The 17108-nt window shown below is 50.1% G+C and overlaps 1 long non-coding RNA gene across 1 annotated transcript in view; it reads left to right on the top strand.

Moving 5' to 3' along the window:
* Nucleotides 1-631: 631 nt before the first annotated feature.
* LOC129525228 (uncharacterized) overlaps nt 632-17108 on the top strand; it is a 35694-nt gene continuing 19217 nt past the window's right edge. Inside the window, exon 1 of the long non-coding RNA XR_008669376.1 lies at nt 632-1341. This is a non-coding gene — a long non-coding RNA (uncharacterized lncRNA). The remainder of the gene's footprint in view (nt 1342-17108) is intronic.

Raw genomic sequence — 17108 nt, 5'->3', positions numbered from 1 at the left:
TGGTGAAACCCCATTTCTACTAAAAATACAAAAATTAGCCAGGCGTGGTGGCACGCACCTGTAGTCCCAGCTACTCAGGAGGCTGAGGAAGGAGAATCACTTGAACCTGGGAGGCAGAGGTTGCAGTAAGCCAAGATCACGCCACTGCACGCCAGCCTGGGTAACAGAGCAAGACTCCATCTCAAAAAATAAACGAACAAACAAAAAAGACCTTCAGAATGGTACAGTGTGACATCAATTTTTTAAAATTGAAACACAAATCAATACTCTGTGTGTTTATGGATACATATGTAGGTTTTACAAGTATGAAAACAAACATAGGTCTGAAAAACATTATCCTGAATTTTATTTTTACCTCCAAGGAAAAAGGGAAAACATCTAAAAATTAAACCCAGTGTCTTTTGGAGGCGTGATACTCTAGAGCTAAGTTGTAGATTCTTTTCGTTATTTTAAATGGTATTTTAAGACGCGCAAAAAGAAGTACAGATGATGATACAACAGACTTAGCTGATATTTATGACTCAGCGGAACACCTAAAATATTACAGGTTTATTGGAAGCCCTAATCCGATTTTCCTTTCTCCTTGACCGGATTATCCTGCCTCTGTGAAGTGTAACTTTAAAGAGAAGGCGAATGAGCTTCTAGAGAGCTACCAAGACAGTCACTACTTCATCATCAGTAAAAACTGTTTACTTCTGATGTGTAATAAACCCTACGTGACCATTTGGGGGCGCCAGAGTCCAGCACAGGCCGGCCGAGCCCGCCTTCTTCCCGGGGAATGCAACAGCTGATTCACCTGCTCCACGGTGATTAATACTCAAACTACCATTGTGTGGGGCCTATCTTCCTACTGGACCTCAAAACCCACCTACTCCACAAGTTTATCTTCACAATTATGAGCTACCTGCTTCACGTCACACTACAGCACCTAAAAGCAAATAATAAAGTTTATTCTTGAGTTAACCTGCCTCTGTGTTCAGCCAATCCCTCCTGTACGTGAGTGATGCACCTGGATGCTGCATAAGGAGAGATGGAAATACCTAAGGTGTGGTCCTTACTTCCAAGGGGCTTACAGCAGAACGAAGACTCGAAAGCAAGCACACCCACAACCACAACACAGCCGCTGGCACACACAGCAGGAAAGACACCGGGTTTAATGGAGCAGAGAAAGGGTGCGACATCTCCAGGCACAGCTCCATGAAGAAGATGACATTGACCTGGGAGCTCTGAGCCTTCATATAATGAGTAAGCTTTCAGCTGGAAGAAATCCCAAGTGGAGAAACAGGAAGCTATAAAAGAGCAATGGTTTCGGATTCACAAAACCTGCCTGAGTGAACCTGGGTAAGTTGCTTCCCCTTCTTGATCTCAGGAAGGGTTTTGCAGAGCTGGCAGCCACGGGCACAGGTGAGCAGATGGCTTGAGCTCAGGAGTGCAAGACTAGCCTGGGCTACATGGCAAAACCTGGTCTCTACAATCTGTAGAAGTTTTCCTTTCTAGCTACAAATTAATAAATGTTAATTTGAAAATAAAAATTAGAAAATCTAAGAAAATATAAAGAAGAAAATTAAATTACACCTAGTTCTGAAGAGGCACAGTGGCTCACGCCTGCAATCCCAGCACTTAGGGAGGCCAAAGCGGGAGGACCGATTGAGACCAGGAGTTCAAGACCAGCCTGGGTAACATAGTGAGACTCCCTCCTCTACAAAAAATTAAAAAATTAGTCAGGTGTGGTGGTATGTGCCTACAGTCCTAGCTACTGGGGAGGCTGAGGTGGGAGAATCGCTTGAGTCCAGGAGTTTGAGGTTATAATGAGCTATGATTATGCCACTGCACTCCAGCCTGGGCAACAGAGCACGATTGTGTCTCAAAAATATATATATATATGCTTAATCTTTTCACTTAGAAATATTTTCTTCTAATTTTTTCTATCAGCTCCTCCAATTTAATGTACAAAATGAGACTATACTGAATATACCTTTTATATCCTGTTATTTAACTTAACATTATATTGTGACTACTTTCTTGAATCAATGCATATAATTTTGTCTGGTTTTGCTTTCTTTTTCATCAAAGATGTACATGCACATAATCTAAGAATCAGTAGTTCAAGTCTGTCTTCTATCCTGCTCCCCAGATCAAAACTTGAAATATTTTAGTCAATTCCTTTGGGATTTACTTCCATGTCTTAAAATAACACTGTATTCATATTCTACTTACCAGCACATGACTATCAGACATCACCTACTGACTTCTGACTCTGGAAATGGGGGTTTAGCCCTCTCCCCACCCCCATCACTCAGCCCCACCTTTTATTTATCCTAGATTCAATGCTGGTCTTATTTTTTTTTTGTTTGCTTTGCTTTCTCTGTACCTATCTCTGTTTTTTTTTCCCAAATATTTCCTGAAGGTGTGAAACTCCATTCTGTATATTTAAGCACATTAGGCATTTCACTGTGGCCACAAGTGGTGGCTCATGCCTGTAATCTTAGCACTTTGAGAGGTCCAGGTCAATGGCCTGAGCTCAGGAGTTTGAAACTAGCCTAGGCTACATGGTGAAATCTCGTCTCTACAAGAAACACAAAAAAATTAGCAGCAGGGTGCGGTGGCTCACGCCTGTAATCCTAAGAATTTGGGAGTCCATGGTGGGCGGATCATGAGGTTAGGAGATCGAGACCATCCTGGCTAACACGGTGAAACCCCGCTCTACTAAAAATACAAAAATTAGCCAGGCATGGTGGCACGGGCCTGTAGTCCCAGCTATTCAGGAGGCTGAGGCAGGAGAATCACTTTAACCTGGGAGGCGGAGGTTGCAGTGAGCTGAGATCACACCATTGCACTCCAGCCTGGGTGACAGAGCAAGACTCCATCTCAAATAAATAAATAAATAAGCCACAGGGTGTGGTGGTGTGCAGCTGCAGTCCCAATTACTCAGGAGACTGAGGCAAAAGGATTGCTTGAGCCTGGGGATAGAGGCTGCAGTGAGCCATGTTGGCACCACTGCAAACTAGCCTGTGTGACAAAGCAAGAAAGTGAGACCCTGTCTCAAAAAGTAAAAAAGAAAAGTGCACTTTACCAGTATCATCTTCTTGGGCTATTTTTCCCAGCACCTTCTGACTGGCTCCCAAATGGCCGGGTTGCTGTCATCCTGGGATCTCCCTGCACCAGCACCCTGGGGACTTCCTTTTCTTCTCTCCTGTGTTGAGCCCTAGATTCCTGGGTCTCATGGCTTTCTCTTTCTTGGTTTACTCCTTCATTTTTATAGAACGCATCCTCAAGACTTCTGGAAGTGGATGCTCGGTAGTGGAAATTTTTGAAAACTTTCCATGTCTGCTTCTGCTTGACTGATGATCTGGTTAGGAATTGAATTCCAGGTAGGAAATCATTTTCCCATAAATCTTTTCAAGGCATTGCTCCATTGTCCTCCAGCTTTTCAGGCACTTCATAAGAACACAAATATAGGCCGGGCACGGTGGCTCACGCCTGTAATCCCAGCACTTTGGGAGGCCAAGGCAGGCGGATCACCTGAAGTCAGGACTTTGAGACCAGCCTGGCAAACATGGTGAAACTCTATCTCTACTAATAATACAAAAATTAGCTGGGTATGATGGCATATGCCTGTAATCCCAGCTACTCGGGAGGCTGAGGCAGGAGAATCACTTAAACCCAGGAGGTGGTGGTTGCAGTGAGCCAAGATCACACCATTGCACTCCAGCCTGGGCAACAAGAGCAAAACTCTGTCTCAAAGAAAAAAAAAGAAAGAACAGAAATATAATTCCCTCCTTTCCAAAGGATGCTATTTTGGTGGGGGGAAGCCCTCACCTTACGTTCAAATAAATGCAAATTAACAACACAGTGACATACCACTTTTCACCCACTAAAATGGCTAAAAGTAAATGAACTGATAATGCCAAGTGTTGCCAAGGATGTGGAACAACTGGGACATTCATATGCTGCTGATGGTAATGAAAAATGACACAACTATTTTGGAAAACATTTTGGCAGTTTCTTATAAAGTTCACATATACTTACTTCATGATCCAGCAATTTCACCTGTAGGTGTTTACCCAAGAGAAAATATGTATACTCATAAAGACTTGTCTGAAGAAGTTCTTGGCAGCTTTATTTATAATAACCCCCAAACTAGAAAGGACCCAAATATCCATCAACAGGAGAATGAATAAAGGAATTGTGGCATATCCATAGAATGGAATACCATTTGCTATGATCTGAATGTTTCTGTCCCACAAAACTCATATGTTGAAATCTAACTATCCCTTATCTGGAATGTTTAGAACCAGAAGCATTTTGGATTTGGAATATTTGCATAATATTTACTGGCATCCCAAATCCAAAAAGCAGAAATCTGAAATGCTCCAGTGACCATTTCCTTTGAGGGTCACATTAGGACTCAAAAAGCTTTTCAAAGCCCAGGGCGGTGGCTCACGCCTGTAATCCCAGCACTTTGGGAGGCCAAGGCAGGCGGATCACCTGAGGTCAGGAGTTCAAAACCAGCCTGGCCAACATGGTGAAACCCTGTCTCTACTAAAAATACAAAAATTAGTCGGGCGTGGTGGTGGGCGCCTGTAATCCTAGCTACTGGGGAGGCTGAGGCAGGAGAATCGCTTGAACCCAGGAGGCAGAGGCTGCAGTAACCTGAGATTGTGCCAGCCTGGGTGACAGAGCGAGACTCCGTCTAAAAAGAAAAAAAATGCATTTTGAATGATGGTGCTCAGCCTGTGTTAAGAGGTGGGGCCTGGCTGGGCGCGGTGGCTCACACCTGTAATCCCAGCACTTTGGGAAGCCGAGGCAGGTGGATCACCTGAGGTCAGGGGTTCAAAACCAGCCTGGCCAACGTGGTGAAACCCCATCTCTACTAAAAATACAAAATTAGCCGGGTGTGGTAGATGCCTGTAATCCCAGCTACTTGGGAGGTTCAGGCAGGAGAATCGTTTGAACCTGGGAGGCAGAGGTTGCAGTGAGCCGAGATCACGCCATTGCACTCCAGCCTGGGCAACAACAGCAAAACTCCATCTCAAAAAAAAAAAAAAAATACAAATTTGGCCTGGCATGGTGGTGCATGCCTGTAATCCCAGCTACTTGGGAGGCTGAGGCAGGAGAATTGCTTGAACCCAGGAGGCGGAGGTTGCAGTGAGCCGAGATGGTGCCATTGCACTCTAGCCTGAGCAACAAGAGAGAAATTCCATCTCAAAAAAATAAATAAATAAAAGAGGTGGGGCCTTTAGGAAGTGATATGTTCATGAGGGTAAAGCCTCATGAAAGAATCAGGGCCCTTGCTAGGGTTAAGGTTTTCAGTGTGAGCCCTCTCTCCTCTCCCTCTCCCTCTCCCTCTCCCTCTCCCTCTCCCTCTCCCTCTCCCTCTCCCTCTCCCTCTCCCTCTCCCTCTCCCTCTCCCTCTCCCTCTCTCCTCTCCCTCTCCCTCTCCCTCTCCCTCTCCCTCTCTCCCTCTCCCTCTCCCTCTCCCTCTCCCTCTCCCTCTCCCTCTCCCTCTCCCTCTCCCTCTCCCTCTCCCTCTCCCTCTCCCTCTCCCTCTCCCTCTCCCTCTCCCTCTCCCTCTCCCTCTCCTCTCCCTCTCCCTCTCCCTCTCCCTCTCCCTCTCCCTCTCCCTCTCCCTCTCCCTCTCCCTCTCCCTCTCCCTCTCCCTCTCCCCACGGTCTCCCTCTCCCGCTCTTTCCACGGTCTCCCTGTGATGCCGAGCCGAAGCTGCTGCTCCCATCTCAGCTCACTGCAACCTCCCTGCCTGATTCTCCTGCCTCAGCCTGCCGAGTGCCTGCGATTGCAGGCGCGCGCCGCCACGCCTGACTGGTTTTCATATTTTTTTGGTGGAGACGGGGTTTCGCTGTGTTGGCCGGGCTGGTCTCCAGCTCCTAACCGCCAGTGATCGGCCAGCCTCGGCCTCTCGAGGTGCCGGGATTGCAGACGGAGTCTCATTCACTCAGTGCTCAATGGTGCCCAGGCTGGAGTGCAGTGGCGTGATCTCGGCTTGCTACAACCTCCACCTCCCAGCCACCTGCCTTGGCCTCCCAAAGTGCCGAGACTGCAGCCTCTGCCCGGTCGCCGCCCCGTCTGGGAAGTGAGGAGCGTCTCCGCCTGGCCGCCCATGGTCTGGGATGTGAGGAGCCCCTCTGCCTGGCTGCCCAGTCTGGAAAGTGAGGAGCGTCTCTGCCCAGCCGCCATCCCATCTAGGAAGCGAGGAGTGCCTCTTCCCGGCCGCCATCACATCTGGGAAGTGAGGAGCGTCTCTGCCCGGCCACCCATCGTCTGAGATGTGGGGAGCACCTCTGCCCTGCCGCCCCATCCGGGATGTGAGGAGCGTCTCTGCCCGGCCGCCCCGTCTGAGAAGTGAGGAGACCCTCTGCCTGGCAACCGCCCCGTCTGAGAAGTGAGGAGCCCCTCCGCCCAGCAGCCACCCCATCTGGGAAGTGAGGAGCCTCTCCGCCCGGCAGCCACCTCGTCCGGGAGGGAGGTGGGAGGGTCAGCCCCCCGCCCGGCCAGCCGCCCTGTCCGGGAGGTGAGGGGCGCCTCTGCCCGGCCGCCCCTACTGGGAAGTGAGGAGCCCCTCTGCCCGGCCAGCCGCTCCGTCCGGGAGGGAGGTGGGGGGGTCAGCCCCCAGCCCGGCCAGCCGCCCCGTCCGGGAGGGAGGTGGGGGGTTGGCCCCCCGCCTGGCCGGCCGCCCGGTCCGGGAGGTGAGGGGCGCCTCTGCCCGGCCGCCCCTACTGGGAAGTGAGGAGCCCCTCTGCCCGCCCAGCCGCCCCGTCCGGGAGGGAGGTGGGGGGGTCAGCCCCCCGCCCGGCCAGCCACCCCGTCCGGGAGGGAGGTGGGGAGGTCAGCCCCCCGCCCGGCCAGCCGCCCCGTCCGGGAGGGAGGTGGGGGGGTCAGCCCCCAGCCCGGCCAGCCGCCCCGTCCGGGAGGGAGGTGGGGGGTTGGCCCCCCGCCTGGCCGGCCGCCCGGTCCGGGAGGTGAGGGGCGCCTCTGCCCGGCCGCCCCTACTGGGAAGTGAGGAGCCCCTCTGCCCGCCCAGCCGCCCCGTCCGGGAGGGAGGTGGGGGGGTCAGCCCCCCGCCCGGCCAGCCACCCCGTCCGGGAGGGAGGTGGGGAGGTCAGCCCCCCGCCCGGCCAGCCGCCCCGTCCGGGAGGGAGGTGGGGGGGTCAGCCCCCCACCTGGCCAGCCACCCCGTCCGGGAGGGAGGTGGGGGGGTTAGCCCCCCGCCTGGCCAGCCGCCCCGTCCGGGAGGTGAGGGGCGCCTCTGCCCGGCCGCCCCTACTGGGAAGTGAGGAGCCCCTCTGCCCGGCCAGCCACTCCGTCCGGGAGGGAGGTGGGGGGGTCAGCCCCCCGCCCGGCCAGCCGCCCCGTCCAGGAGGGAGGTGGGGGGGTTAGCCCCCTGCCAGGCCAGCCGCCCCGTCCGGGAGGTGAGGGGCGCCTCTGCCTGGCCGCCCCTACTGGGAAGTGAGGAGCCCCTCAGCCCGGCCAGCCGCCCCGTCCGGGAGGGAGGTGGGGGGGTCAGCCCACAGCCCAGCCAGCCGCCCTGTCCGGGAGGGAGGTGGGTGGTCAGCCCCCCGCCCGTCCAGCCGCCCCGTCCGGGAGGGAGGTGGGGGGGGTCAGCCCCCCGCCCGGCCAGCCGCCCCGTCGGGGAGGGAGGTGGGGGTGTCAGCCCCCCGCCGGCCAGCCGCCCCGTCCGGGAGGGAGGTGGGGGGGTCAGCCCCTCGCCTGGCCAGCCGCCCCATCCGGGAGGGAGGTGGGGGGGTTAGCCCCCCGCCCGGCCAGCCGCCCCGTCCGGGAGGTGAGGGGCGCCTCTGCCTGGCCGCCCCTACTGGGAAGTGAGGAGCCCCTCAGCCCGGCCAGCCGCCCCGTCCAGGAAGGAGGTGGGGGGGGTCAGCCCCCTGCCCGGCCAGCCGCCCCGTCCGGGAGGTGGGGGGCGCCTCTGCCCGGCCGCCCCTGCTGGGAGGTGGGGAGCCCCTCTGCCCGGCCACCGCCCCGTCTGGGAGGTGTGCCCAGCAGCTCATTGACAGCGGGCCATGATGACAATGGCGGTTTTGTGGAGTGGAAGGGGGGGAAAGGTGGGGAAAGGATTGAGAGGTCGGATGGTTGCCGTGTCTGTGTGGAGGGAGGTAGACATGGGAGACTTTTCTCTGTACTAAGAAAAAATTCTTCTGCCTTGGGATCCTGTTGATCTGTGACCCTACCCCCAACCCTGTGCTCTCTGAAACATGTGCTGTATCCACTCAGGGTTGAATGGATTAAGGGCGGTGCAAGATGTGCTTTGTTAAACAGATGCTTGAAGGCAGCATGCTCGTTAAGAGTCATCACCACTCCCTAATCTCAAGTACCCAGGGACACAAACACTGCGGAAGGCCGCAGGGTCCTCTGCCTAGTAAAACCAGAGAACTTTGTTCACTTGTTTATCTGCTGACCTTCCCTCCACTATTGTCGTGTAACCCTGCCAAATCCCCCTCTCCGAGAAACACCCAAGAATGATCAATAAAAAATAAAAAAAAAATAAAAAACTAAAAAAAAAAAAAAAAGAATCAGGGCCCTTATAAAAGAGGACTGAGTGAGCCGTGATCCTGCCACTACACTCCAGTGTGGCCAACACAGGGAAACCCTATCTTTTTTTAAAAACTTTATTTTCAGTTATCATTCTAGCATATTTTTTTCTTTTTTTATTTTCAGTTGCCATTCTAGCACAGAGATACTCTCTCAAAAAAAAAAAAAAAAAAAAAGAGGACTGAGAGAACGTGTTTATGCCTTTTCCCATATGAAGACACAGCTAGAAAGCACCATCCTTGAAACTGAGAGCAAGCCCTCATCAGTCAGTGAATCTGCTGACGCCATGATCTTGGAATTCCCAGCTTCCAGAACTGTGAGCAATAGATGTACATAGATTGCAAATTACCCAGTCTAAGGTATTTTGTTACAACAGCCCAAAAATACTAAGACAATACTCACCAATCAAAAGCAATTAAGTACTGACAGATGTAACAACATGGTAAATCTCAACGCATTATACCAAGCAAAAGAGGCTAGACACAATAGAGTGATTTCCTTCATCTAAAATAGGGAAAGGGCCGGGCGTGGTGGCTCACCCCTGTAATCCCAGCACTTTGGGAGGTTGAGGCGGGTGGATCACCTGAGGTCAGGAGTTCAAGACCAGCCTGAACAACATGGTGAAACCCCATCTCTACTAAAAATATAAAAATGAGGCATACCTGGTGGCGGGCACCTGTAATCCCAGCTACTCAGGAAACTGAGGCACGAGAATCCCTAGAACCCGGGAGGCAGAGGTTGCAGTGAGCAGAGATCGTGCCATTGCACTCCAGCCTGGGGAACAGAGCGAGACTCCCTCTCAAAAAAATAAATAAATAAAATAAAATAGGGAAAGGAAAATAGAAAAGGACAAACAACTCGATACGACAAAAAAGCAGATCAGTGGTTTCCCAGTCCTGGGACCAAGGTGGGAGTGGGATGGATCATAAAGGGACATGAGGAAATTTCTGGGGTGGTGGAAATGTTCTATGTCCTGTTGTGTTGGTGGATACATGGGTGTAAATGTTTGTCACAACCCATCAAAGTGTTCATGTAAATATGAGTGTAGGCTGGGCGCGGTGGCTCACGCCTGTAATCCCAGCACTTTGGGAGGCCGAGGCAGGCAGGTCACCTGAGGTTGGTAGTTAGAGACCAGCCTGACCAACATGGAGAAACCCCCGTCTCTATTAAAAATACAAAATTAGCCGGGTGTGGTGGCGCATGCCTGTAATCCCAGCTACTTGGGAGGCTGAGGCAGGAGAACACTTGAACTTGGAAGGTGGAGGTTGTGGTGAGCTGAGATCGCGCCATTGCACTCCAGCCTGGGCAACAAGAGTGAAACTGTGTCTCAAAAAAAAAAAAGTGTATTTTATTGTGTGTAAATTGCACTTCAATAAAGTTAATATTTTTATTTTTATTTACTTTATTATTATTATTTTGTTTTCAGACCGAGTTTCGCTCTTGTTACCCAGGCTGGAGTGCAATGGCGCAGTCTTGGCTCACTGCAACCTTCGCCTCCCAGGTTCAAGTGATTCTCCTGCCTCAGCCTCCCAAGTAGCTGGGACTACAGGCGCCTGCCACCATGCCTGGCTAACTTTTGTATTTATAGTAGAGATGGGGTTTCACCATGTTGCCCAGGCTGGTCTCGAACTCCTGACCTCAGGTGATCTGCTCTCCTTGGCCTCCCAAAGCGCTGGCATTACAGGCATGAGCCACCGCGTCCAACCAAGTTAATATTTTTTAAATGAAGCACTAGTAAGAAGACTGCGCTTCCATCCAAGGTCAGGGATTGTAGCAGCGGACTTCGCTTTAGGGAGACAGTGTGGGAAACCAGCAGTTTTGATTATCTCTTTTTAGGCCTTTCCATTTCACTAAAGAAGAGGGCTCCACTTTTTGGCATGGGGTGAAACATGGAAAAACCTGACTCTCTGGATTCTGGGCTTCAAGATAGGACAGAATGAGAGGAATCAGGAGTTACCGTCCAGGCCTTTCATTAGTCCTTCTCTTCACTGCATGACTGAATCCTGCCCTCTGGCTTTCCTAAGCCCCAGGCCACTCCAGCACTGTAGGAAGCAGCAGTTCCTTCTGAGCCACCCCGTCCCTGGTCCCTGCACAGGCTACAGGCTGTGGCTTTTGGCACCCTCTTTTTCCATTCTCTCTCCTCTCTCCGCAGTCCTCCATCTAGTTGAACTCATGTAGGATCTCTGATGCTCCTCTTCCCCTGCCACCACAGTCCTGTTGTTTACCTTTTTAGGTTATAGTACCATCATTGTGGGTCAATCTGTTATAGGCACTAGCTTCCCAAAGTAAGAACGATCTTCTACTTTTTTTTTTTTTGGCAGAGTTTCGCTTTTGTTGCCCAGGCTGGAGTGCAATGGCTCGATCTCGGCTCACCACAACCTCCGCCTCCTGGGTTCAAGTGATTCTCCTGCCTCAGCCTCCTGAGTAGCTGGGATTACAAGCATGGGCCACCATGCCCGGATAATTTTTTTGTACTTTTAGTAGAGACGGGGTTTCTCCATGTTGGTCAGACTGGTCTCGAACTCCCAACCTCAGGTGATCCGCCCGCCTCGGCTTCCCAAAGTGCTGGGATTACAGGCGTGAGCCACTGCGCCCAGCCTACTTTTTTCATGTAAGTCTTTCTATTTATTTATTTATTTATTTTTGAGACAGAGTTTCACTCTTGTTGCCCAGGCTGGAATGCAATGGCGCGATCTCGGCTCACCACAACCTCCACCTCCCGGGTTCAAGCAATTCTCCTGCCTCAGCCTCCCGAGTAGCTGGGATTACAGGCATGCACCACCACGTCTGGCTAATTTTGTATTTTTAGTAGAGATGGGGTTTCTCAATGTTGGTCAGGCTGGTCTTGAACTCCCGACCTCAGATGATCCGCCCACCTCAGCCTCCCAAAGTGTTGGGATTACAGGCGTGAGCCACTGCATCTGGCCTATTTTTATTTTTATTTTATCTATTTATTTACTTTGAGACGGAGTCTCGCTCTGTTGCCCAGGCTGGAGTGCAGTGACATGATCTTGGCTTACTGCAACCTCCGCCTCCCGGGTTCAAGCAATTCTCCTGCCTCAGCCTCCCAAGTAGCTGGGATTACAGGCACATGCCACTGCGCCCAGCTAATTTTTGTATTTTTGGTAGAGATGGGGTTTCACATGTTGGCCAGGCTGGTCTCGAACTCCTGACCTCAAGTGATCCACCTGCCTTGGCCTCCCAAAGTGTCGGGATTATAGGCATGATCCACCGTGCACTGCCCTATTTTTATTTTTATGAAGACAAGGTCTCATTATGTTGTCCAGGCTGGTCTTGAACTCCCAGGCTCAAACAATGTCCCCACCTTGGCCTCCTACAGTGCTGGAATTACAAGGGCTTGAGCCACCACACCTGGCCTGTATAAGTCTTTCCTGGGAACATGCATGTGGAAGGTATTCAAAAAACATTTGTTAGGGATAAAAGACTTTATGGTAAATTTTTTAAAAAAGAGAGAGAGAAAGAAATATTTGTTGGGCCAGGCGCAGTGGCGTACACCTATAATCCCAGCACTTTGGGAGGCTGAGGTGGGAAGATCTCTGAAGCCTGGGAGTTCGAGACCAACCTGGGCAACAGAGTGAGACTCTGTCTTTTTTTTAAAAAAAGAAATACTTGTGGAATCAATGAATGATGCATCTCAGACCTATTCTCATGTGTACTAAGAGAGAAATTATGAAGCTTTGGCCTGGCCGTACTCATCTTATTATCATCATTATTATTATTATTTTAGAGACACAGTGTCACTCTGGGATGCAGTGGCGCGATCAGAGCTCACTGCAACCTCAAAATCCTAGACTCAAGGGAGTGTCCTCCCTCATTCCCCCCAAGTAGCTAAGGCTACAGGCGAGTGCCACCATTTTTGACTAGTTGATTTTTTATTTTGCATTTTTAGTAGCGATGGAGATTCACTATGTTGCCCAAGCTGATGTCAAACTCCTGGCCTCAAGCAATCCTCCTGCCTTGGCCTCCCAAAATGCTGAGATTACAGGCATGAGCCACGGTGCCTGGCCAGTACTCACTTTAAAAGGGGATTGGAAACAGACTAAATCTGAGTTTCTGTAATTAGTGACCGTTGTGAACATGGTATAAATTCTGCTTCTACTTTTAGAGCTGATGAGTTTCTTTGACTGTAGACTGGAGATAAGACCTACCCTATTTTGGCATAGAAACAATGAATGGGATAGGAGGAATAGAAAACATATCACCAAAGTATTCACCATAAAAATGTTTTAGAGTGGCACTTCCAACAGTTTATTCCAGAGTAATATATGGCAGGAATTCTTTTTACTATTTTTTTTCTTCTGCTTGTGAGACGAAGAGCAGTTCAACAAACAAAGCCTTCATGTCAGTAATTTTGTAGACATGCTCGGGGCTAGGTTTGTGGTAAAACCCTGAGAAGCTCCCAGTTTAGTTCAATTAAACGCTTTCTCCTTGAGAAGATGACCCTTTTCTGTTGAAAGCTGCACTGAGTCAGCTTGTGGGTCTTTGAGACCCCCAAATTCATAGCTTCTCTAGGCCCTGGGGGCTGCACCAGGTGGCTTTGGGGTTGTTACCAGGCCACAAAATGAATATATTGAGTTACCCTGTCAACACTATGGGTGTTGTTTGGATTACCACGAGAAAAAGAGAAAGAAGGATAGTTGGGAGGCTCATGAACATTCAAAGAAGGCCAAACTCTACCACAAACAGTGCCATACTGAGAAAATACAGATTAAAAAGACAGTTCAAGGCCCGCACAGTGGCTCATGAGTAACCCCAGCACTTTGGGAGGCCAAGGCAGGAGGATTGCTTGAGCCCGAGTGTTTGAGACCAGCTTGGACGACAACGTGAGACCCCATTTCAACCAAAAATTTAAAAATTAGCAGCATGTGCTGGTATGTGCCTGTGCTTCCAGCTAAAGGGGGGCCAAGGCCAGAGGATTGCTTGAGCCCAGGCCATTGAGGCTGGAGTGAGCCATGACTGTGCCACTGCACTCCAGCCTGGGCAAGAGTGAGACCCTGCCTCCAAAAAATAAATGAATCAATAATAAAAATTTGCCAGTGTTTCAAATTGCATAGACATTAAAGGGCAAAATTATGGAATACAATCCTCGAATGGAGGGCAGCATCAAGGTCACTCGAATGATCACTGAAGGATTACAACGCCTGCAGCAACACTTTGATCAGTTAGAAAGAAAGAGACGGGCTGGGCGCGGTGGCTCATGCCTGTAATCCCAACACTTTGGGAGGCCGAGGCAGGCAGATCACCTGAGGTCATGAGTTCAAGACCAGCCTGGCCAACATGGTGAAACCCCATCTCTATTAAAAATACAAAAATTAGCTGGGTGTGGTGGCGGGCGCCTGTAATCTCAGCTACTTGGGAGGCTGAGGCAGGAGAATTGCTTGAATCCGGGAGGCAGAGGTTGTGGTGAGCCGAGATCGCGCCATTGCACTCCAGCCTGGGCAACAAGAGCAAAATTCCATCTCAAAAAAAAAAAAGAAAGAAAGAAAGAAAAAGAAGAAAAGTCTGGGCGTGGTGGCTCATGCCGGTAATCCTAGCACTTTGGGAGGCCGAGGCAGGTGAATCACCTGAGGTCGGGGGTTCGAGACCAGCCTGACCAACATGGAGAAACCCCATCTCTATCAAAAATACAAAATCAGCCGGGCATGGTGGCGCATGCCTGTAATCCCAGCTACTCAGGAGGCTAAGGCAGGAGAATCGCTTGAACCTGGGAGGTGGAGGTTGCAGTGGGCCGAGATCACGCCATTGCACTCCAGCCCGGGCAACAAGAGCGAAACTCCATCTCAAAGAAAAAAAGAAAAAGAAAAAAAGAAAGAAAGAGACAATATCTTCAGATTACAATGTTCTTCCAAAAGATTTCAGCAAAAAAACCCTTCAACTATCAATTGATAGTTGATATCATTGATATCATCTGCTCCTGACATCCAACCATTGACATCATCATGGCCCAGTGATCCAGGATCACCTGAAGCAGATGATCCTCCTGATGTTTGTCAGAAGCTCAAGAGAAGCCCAACACTCATTACAATGCTATGCCACTCATCTCGTGTAGCTCACCACATTGCATCATCTCATCAGAGGGTGAGTACAGTACAGATATTTTGAGACAGACCACATTCACATCACTTTTATTACAGTAGTTTATTGTAGTCTGTTGTTATCATTGTTCTTTATTTTTATATTTTAGAGATGGTGTCTCGCTTTATTGCCCAGGCTGGTCTTGAACTTCTGGACTCAAGAAATCCTCCCGCCTCAGCCTCCCAAAGTGCTGGGATTACAGGTGTGAGCCACCATGCCCAGCCCAATTGTTCTATTTTATTATTAATGTTGTTAATCTCTTATTATGCTTAATTTATAAATTAAACTTTTTATTGGTGTGCATGTATAGTATATATGGGCTTCAGGACTATCCACGATGTCACATATCCACTGAGGGTCTTGGACTGTACCCACTGTTGATAAGTTGGGGGACTACTGAATATGATTCCTCCTCTTACCTGTAGGATGGCCCATCCAGTTTCGTCCCAGAGGATTATGAAATGAAACTGTTTATTACATTGGTGCAAAAGTAATTGAGGTTTTTGCTGTTAAAAATAATGGCAAAATTACTTTTTTTTTTTTTTTTTTGAGACAGATCTCACTCTATCGCCCAGGCAGGAGTGCAGTGGTGTGATCTCAGCTCACTGCAACCTCCACCTCCTGGGTTCAAGCGATTCTCCCGTCTCAGCCTCCTGAGTAGCTGGGACTACAGGCACATACCAGTCCATGTCCAGTTAATTTTTGTATTTTTTAGTAGAGACAGGGTTTCACCACATTGGCCAGGCTGGTCTTGAATTCCTGACCTCAGGTGATCCACCCGCTTCAGCCTCCTAAAGTGCTGGGATTACAGGTGTGAGCCACCGTGCCCGGCAGGCAAAATTACTTTTAATGGCAAAAACCGCAATTACTTTTGCACCAACCTAATACCAAATAGACACCCGCATGGCCTCAATTCTAAATTAAACTATAGAAGAAATTGTTAGCAGCTATGCACATCACTCAGTGGAGCCCAATCTTGGGGATAGGCAGTGGGAGAGAGAGGGAGTAGCATTCTTAGTCTGTATTGCAAAGCTGTAGGTTCTCCCTCGGTAGCCCTAGGGTTAATGTAGGCATTAAAGACCTCTCTAAAGGCAACTGTGAAAAGCCAGGGTCTCTGCACACCATAGCCACCCCCACACATACCCCCACCCCCACCCCCTCCGCACTCCTCCCGCCCTCTCTGCAGAGCTCTGCAGTCAGGCCTACTAGGATTTCAGCTGGAAACATCAGGCACTCTGTCTATCCTTCAGTCGACCTTTGCTATCCGTAACTGATTTCCCCCTGTGGACCAGAGGGAGCAAAGCTTTAGGTTAGTGTTAAAAGGATTTTTAACCCTTACTGCACTCAGAATTCTCTTGTGCGTGTGCATAGAGGCGGCAGGAAGCATAGAGTGTCAGGGCCTCGGTCCTCATTAAGGTCAAGATGAAATTGATCATCCGGCACCATGCCAGGATTTCTCCTAGGTTCTGCTGAGGCAGAAGCAAAGGGAAAATAAAATAGGATGTCATGTTCCCCAGCCCCAGGAGCCAACTGGAAACAATCGGAGGAAATCGCAGCCCCCATCAGAGGTGGTCTTTATGGACAGGAACACTGGCTCACAAGAAACTTTGCACACTCTTCTCTCAATAGAATCTGACGAATACTCAGATTGTTCAATACACATGCATAAGCCCAGAAAATCTCTGGAAATAGATCGTGGTGATGGTTACACAACGTTATGAATGCACTTAATGCCATGGAACGGTACACTTTAAAATGGTTAAAATGGTAAATTTTATGTGACATGTATTTTACCAAAATTAAAGCAGTGACAACAGAAACTTATTTGCTGGCTTCTGAAACCTAAGACTCATTCTGGAGTCTCTTCTTTACTCACCCCACACGACCAATCTGTCAGGGCCTCTTGTCACCTTCACCTCCAGAACTCGTCGGGAATCCATCCCTCCACCTCTGTGGCCATGCCCTGGTCCAAGCTGCCATCGCCACCTCTGGGTACTGCAGCAGTGACCTCCTCCTAACTCATCTCCCTGCTTCGACTCTGGCCCTCTGCAGCCCATGTTTCCCTCAGCAGCCAGAGTGAGCTTTTAAGCACATGACTGTGATCATAGTGTTCCCCTGCTTAAAACCTAATGGATCGGCCGGGGGCTGTGGCTCATGCCTGTAATCCCAGCACTTTGAGAGGCCGAGGTGGGCAGATCACAGGGTCAGGAGTTCGAGACCAGCCTGGCCAACATGGTGAAACCCTGTCTCTACTAAAAATACAAAAATTAGCCGGGCGTGATAGTGCGCACCTGTAATCCCAGCTACTCAGGAGGCTGAGGCAGGAGAATCGCTTGAACCCAGGAGGTGGAGATTGCAGTGAGCCGAGATATTGTGCCACTGCACTCTAGCCTGGCAACAGAGCAAGACTCCCAACAACAACAACAACAAAAAACCTAATGGATTCCCCT

The sequence above is a fragment of the Gorilla gorilla genome, chromosome 9 (assembly GCF_029281585.2).
Source record: "Gorilla gorilla gorilla isolate KB3781 chromosome 9, NHGRI_mGorGor1-v2.1_pri, whole genome shotgun sequence".
In the NCBI taxonomy this organism is placed as follows: domain Eukaryota; kingdom Metazoa; phylum Chordata; class Mammalia; order Primates; family Hominidae; genus Gorilla; species Gorilla gorilla.
Note: the sequence above shows the minus strand (reverse complement) of the source record. Positions and strands in the feature narration are given on the sequence as shown.